Below are 6,360 nucleotides of genomic sequence, written 5' to 3'. Positions count from 1 at the left end.
GCACAGGTTCTTGAGGTAAGTTGCATTTCAGTGTGAACCTTACCTCTCAGCAAACCGCCGTCCTCTCTCCCTCAAAAAAGGAACTTGTATAAATTTAGCAGGCGGGAGACACCTTACACAGATTTTTTTTACATTGAACCCCATTAGTTGCACTTGAATTTTCCATTCTCGTTTAAATGCAACTGATAGGCAGCAATTGAAATACATGAAGTCATATTTTAGAAACTAAATATTTCCTTTGAGATTGGAGATGGTCAAATATCTTCTCTCGCTCATTGCCTCGGCTTTCTATGCTCGAAAATCTTTTGAAGCTAATCAGAGCCCATTATGGAATATACTTCCTGCTCTTCATCTGGAACAGAACATCTCGAAATGTGAGCAGATTGAATGCATTTCCAAACCTTTAAAATTGGTTTCATTCATAGGACTTTCACGGAGTTGTGATGTAAGTTGTCTTGCAGGTATTTTCATATCAGGTAGGATCTTTCGTTTGTCTTTCTTCAGGATGGGAAATCAGCCAACGGAGAAAATGTGCTGCAGAGTTATGCAGTCAATGGGAATGGCAAGAGTAATTCAATGGTAAATGGGCCAACAGGATACTGCTGAGAGAAGACGTGTCTGAAATAACTTTCTTTTCACTGCACTGCCATTTGAATTCAGTTTTCGAGAAAAGACTTGAGAAAGGAGAATGACAATTTATCCATGATGACAAGAAATTCCAGAGCGAATGGCCAATCATTGGTGTGGATACACAACGAGAACATTTAACTGTCTTCCTCAAACCCAACAGGTAGACTCACAATTACCAAAGTTTGGCAAGCAGTAAATAGGGACTGCCATCAATTATTATTCTGCTGTTGTTCGACGTTCATTAGGCAAGGAGTTGGGGCACATTCCCTGAGCCAATGGCCCGTGCCGAAGTCAGATGCAACAGAAAATAATACTCTTTAGAGGATAAATATCTTCCATTTTTCAGAGACACAGAATTATTCAGAGAGGTTCATATCAAGTTCTTTATTCGGACAAGCATTCAGAAATAAATCGAGACATTTATTGAAAGAAAATCTTGCTGAGGCTTGGCTCAAATTTTGTAGATGGTGCACATTGCAACTACCGTGCAGCAGTGGTGGAGCAAGTCGACATTTGTGCTGTGTAGGTTATTTGTTCCACATGGTGGCGAGTGTTATGTGTGTTGAGTGGGATGCAACTAACCGGGTAACTGAGTTTATTCCACGAAACCCGTGACTTGTAAATTGTTTGCCAGTAGGTTCGTTGCTGCCGCATCACTTGCTTCTGAACTGTTCTGTTCTACATTGCATTTGTTTGACTAATCCAGTTCAGTTTTTGAACAATGGTAATCAGCAAGATATCGTAATTGTGGATATTAGATTCATAGAAATGAAGGCAAATTTACTGCAAGACTGCAAACGAGTGAGGGAGATGCAGTAACTAACTTTACAGATTATTGCGTTCAGTGGGTTTAATCAAAAGTGCATCAGATGCAGGGGTGCATCTGGAACCTGACCAAGTAAATAATGGTTGGGCAGATAACACAAATCCTCACCTTTTGCGCAAAGTTGGATCACGCAATCCACGACTGATTTAGCCATTTATCCTGATTCCTCAAATCCCACCCCATACTCTGAACATAAGGCACTTGATTTTTATTCAAAGATTAGATAATTTACTGTGACAGAGCTTGCAGGAGCTTACCAACAGATTCAGGAACAGTATTGCCGAAGAGTACAGTTTGCACGGTCCTTGTTGAGAACCTGAAATGAACTCACTGAAATTTAGCAAATGTCGATCTAAGTATAGGGAACTGAATATTACATAAGAGGTACGCTAATGATAGAAAGTTGAGGCATTGAGATTGGCATATGTTTGAACAAAACCACCCAACTTGTTCAATTCACTTTTGCTAACATTAATTCTATGAAATTATCAACTGACTGTCACCAGCAAATGAGAGCAGCGATGCTTCTTTACTCAGTTGAACACTCCTGAGTGTGATTTCTGATGGTCGCAAGTCATTCTGGGAATGGCCATTGTGAGAAGGTCATTCCTGCTACCATACCAAGTCGATACCTGCAACTGCGGATGCATGCAGAAGATATTTTCATTTGTCTTGACAACAGCTTCCAGTTCTTATCAGTTACTCCTCGTGATCAGTGCTGTCACGTCATTATGCAGTGATCGTTTAGCAACTTTATTCCTCACGGTAAACATCTTTCAGCATCACAGGAATAATTCAGCTGTCGTCATCTGTTTGTTCAAACTTTTCAAGGAAAAGAAAAACATTGGAAAATTATGCAACAAAATAAAACCCACTCACCCACGTCCCCCAGCTCCCCACAGAAAAGTGATGCTAATATAATTAAAACACCAGCGAAGAAATATCACTGAATGAAACAGCAAGGAATTTCCAGCAGAAGCGAGGCACAAGTCGATGCACAAGTGACATGTATTTTCCAATCTTGACACTGAGGAGAGTATTCTATATGGCCCTTGGCATAGTTGGTCTTCCTGGTAAGTGACTTATGCTTAACTCTCCATCTTACCCCGGTTTTGAAAGTTACCAAGGAACAATAATGCTGCCTGCAATATTAATTAAAATATTAATTATCCAGTTTTGGTGTGATACCTCCATTTTTTTCAGTTCTCCCCCCTTTATGATATTACTTGGAGAAAGTGAGAACTGCAGATGCTGGAGATCAATGTCGAAAACTATGGCGCTTATGTCCAAAATATGGACTCTCCTCTTGCTTGGAATCCGCCTGACCTGCTGTGCTTTTGAAGTGTCACACTTCTCGAGTTTTATGATATCACTGTCATTCTGCCTCTCATTCAGAAATGATTTGCAAGCTTGTTGGTAGGCTTAGCGCTTTTGAGCTGGCAGGAGAGTCTGAATAGGCTAGGACTATTTTCTTTTGTGTGGAGCATCAGATGATGAGGGGTGACCTTGCAGAGAAAATCGAAGAGCATGAATAGGGTAAATCGATGAGGTAGTTTCCCTGGGTTTGGGGGGTACAGAACCAGAGGTCTTGGGTTTAAGGTGAGAGGGAATCACTTAGAAACGACCTAAGGGCCAACATTTCCACACGGATTTTGGTGCGTACATGGAATGAGCTGCCAGATAAAGTAGTGGAACCTGATCCATTTACAACATTTAAAAGGTGCTAGGATGAGTACAGTAAGGACTTAGAGGGATATGGGACTAGTATTTACAAATGGTACTAGATTGGATTCGCATATCTGGTCGCTGTGGACGTAAGGGTTTGGAAGTAAGGGTTTGTTTCCATGCTGCATATCATTAGGGGTCCATGACGCTACAGAACATAGAACAATACAGCGCAGAGCAGGCCCTTCGGCCCTCGATGTTGCGCCAATCTGTGAACTATTCTCAGCTCGTCCCCATACACTATCCAAAAACCATCTCTGTGCTTATCTGAGGATCGTTTAAATCTCCCTAATGTGTGTGAGTTGACGAACTTGGCAGCTAGGGCATTCCATGCCTTTACCACTTTCTGCTAAAGAACTTGCCTCTGACTTCAGTCTAAAATCTATCACCCCTCAATTTGTAGTTATGCCCTCTCGTCATCATCCTACGAAATATTCTTTCTCTGTCTCCCCTATCTAACCCTCTGATCATCTTGTATGTCTTCTTTCCAATTAGAACAGACACAAGTCTCTCAGCCTTTCCTCATAAGACCTTCCCTCCAGACCCGGCAACATCCTGGTAAATCTCCTCTGCACCTTTTCCAATGCTTCCACATCCTTTTTGTAATGGGGCGACCAGAACTTTACACAATATTCCAAGTGAGGCTGCACCAGCTTTTTGTATAATTGCAGCATGATATTGCGGTTCCGGAACTCAATCCCTCTACCAATGAAACCTAACACACGGTTAGACTTCTTAACAACACTATCCACCTGGGTGGCAACTTTCAGGGATCTATGCACATGGACTCCAAGATCCCTCTACACATCCACAGTACCAAGAATCATTCCATTGACCAAGTACTCTACCATCCTGTTATTCTTCCACAAAGTGCATCACCTCACATTTAGATGCATTGAAATCCATTTGCCACCGCTCAGCCCAGTTCTGCAGCATATCCAAATCCCCCTGCAATGCTATGATATTAAAACGACAGCTGTCTCGGGAAAATCATTCGGAGCCTGAGGAAATCTACACTAATGAATACTGATCCTCAGCAGTGACGTGCAGGATGGGTTTTGTTTCAGCTCTGTACAAGTCAGAATGCTTTTCTTGATAGGGAACTTTTATTGAAATTCAATACATCATGTGAGTTTCTATGAATGAACGGCAAGTAATCTGAGAAAATTATTTTGCGAACATTTACTGCCTTTGCACTGGGGAAAGAGACCCAGAAGTGGGGTGCATCCAGACAGCTGCAATGTCAGAGAAAGTGAAAAGTCCATATCATTATCACGTTATGGTAGAATTAGACCACATGCTAAAACTTGACGAAAGGTCTTGAAATTGATGAGAGCAAACCCAGAAATAAATGCTTGTGGATTGACAAACAGGATGGTATGGTCCAAATATTGTCGAAGAGTTGGAGAAGCTCCCATTGTTTTCTTTGGAGCAGATAAGATCCGAAAGTATAGAGGTATTTAAAATTATGAGCGTCATGAAAAGAGTGAAATAAACTTGCTTGTTACCGTTCTTTGAAATTTCAAAGACAAACCAACAAAGTTTACAAGTGCAGATACTGAGTATTACAAGAGATTGCAGGACAATATTTTTCACCAAGCGGATTCTGGGTTTCTGGAATGCACTGCCTGGGAGATTAACTCAAAGAGAATCCTCATACCAGAAAAAGAAGATGAGCACTTGAAATCTTGTTATATTTAATGCCATGCACTGTCGATTTATTGCATTTTTCATTGTGCAAAATCCATCTGTCAGGGAAACTTCCTTAACAGTATGTTTCTGATAAATTCTTCGCTGTGGAATTGTTCTCAAACTGGATACCTGACTGGATTCAGATACCTGATCCGATTGACTATGCTTTGAGTTCAGGAATCATTCATGTATTTCGGTGCAAATATATTAAGTTGGTGCACCACATTATTTTAACGTCAAGCAGTTTAAACATCTTCTCGAGCTGATTCATCTCCTTCACTGAGCACAACTCCGAAAACCTTATGTTCTATGATGGAAATAACTTAATTGAGAGGAAAGTACGAATGACTGTCATTACCTAACAATAAATTTACTGCCCGTGCTGCTGAAATGTTGGCATTTAAACCAAATGGACTCTGACTGTCTTCATCATGCACATAATCCTATTTCTATTTCAGCTCTTTCAACCTTACGAACGCATCCTGACAATCCTGTCACCTTCATGCATAAATTTTATCGTTATCGTTTTGCCATGGCTGCAAGTCCACATCGACAAAACAAATGACTCTGGTCTCTGAGTGTATCAGAGAATCTATTAAGAGCTTTTTTTCCCTTCTGGCGCACTATCACAAACGGAAATACGTTCGTCAGGTTTTCACACAAACATTTCCATTGAAATTTGAAAACCCAGTGGTTGATCAGTGGATAACATTCTCTTATTGCAAGGACAAAATCACAAGCATTTCAATATAGCTCAAATGTTCAAATTTATAAAGGCATTATCCTTGCAAATACCAGTCATATCTGAATTAATAGCTCCACGTGTCTTGAGTTTTGGAAACCCTGACTTCACAGTGTTTTATTTTAAACTGCCGTATATCTAAGTTATTACACATAGAATTATCTTTTAGAATAAAGTACTATAGTGTGGAAACAGGACCTTCAGCCCAACAAGTCCATACCGAACTCCAGAAGACTAATCCGCACAGAGCGACCCTCCTACATTTTTGCCCTGACTAACGCATCTAACCTATGCATCTCTGACCATGATGGGCAATTTAACACGGCTAATTCGCCCAACCATCACATTACTGGATTGTTGAAGGAAACACAGTCAGGCAAGGGCAGAATGTGCAAACTCAACACAGTCACTCGCGGCTGGAATTGAACCCAGGTCCACGGCGTTGTGAGACAGCAGTGTCAAGCACTGAGCCACGATGTCAACTCTTTCAATTGTCGAACAGAAGTGATCCAATGTTTTATTTTGTTTGTGTTTGCATAGTGTCGTCAAATCTATAATTCAATTCTAAACCTTCCTCCATGTAACACCAATAAAAGGGATTGTTCCGAGATTTTTTTTAAAAATCCCATGGCAGTGCTCTGAGTGTGCAGAAAGTGTTGTCTTAATCTGGACTGTAATATAAAGTCAAGCTTGGGTTTTCCCAATTCTGGAATTTGGCTGAATGCAGAGATGGTTCCGGACACAA

This window comes from Chiloscyllium punctatum, chromosome 35 (genome assembly GCF_047496795.1).
Source record: "Chiloscyllium punctatum isolate Juve2018m chromosome 35, sChiPun1.3, whole genome shotgun sequence".
Taxonomy (NCBI): domain Eukaryota; kingdom Metazoa; phylum Chordata; class Chondrichthyes; order Orectolobiformes; family Hemiscylliidae; genus Chiloscyllium; species Chiloscyllium punctatum.
The sequence above is the reverse complement of the archived record's forward strand: the minus strand, read 5'-3'. Positions refer to the sequence as shown.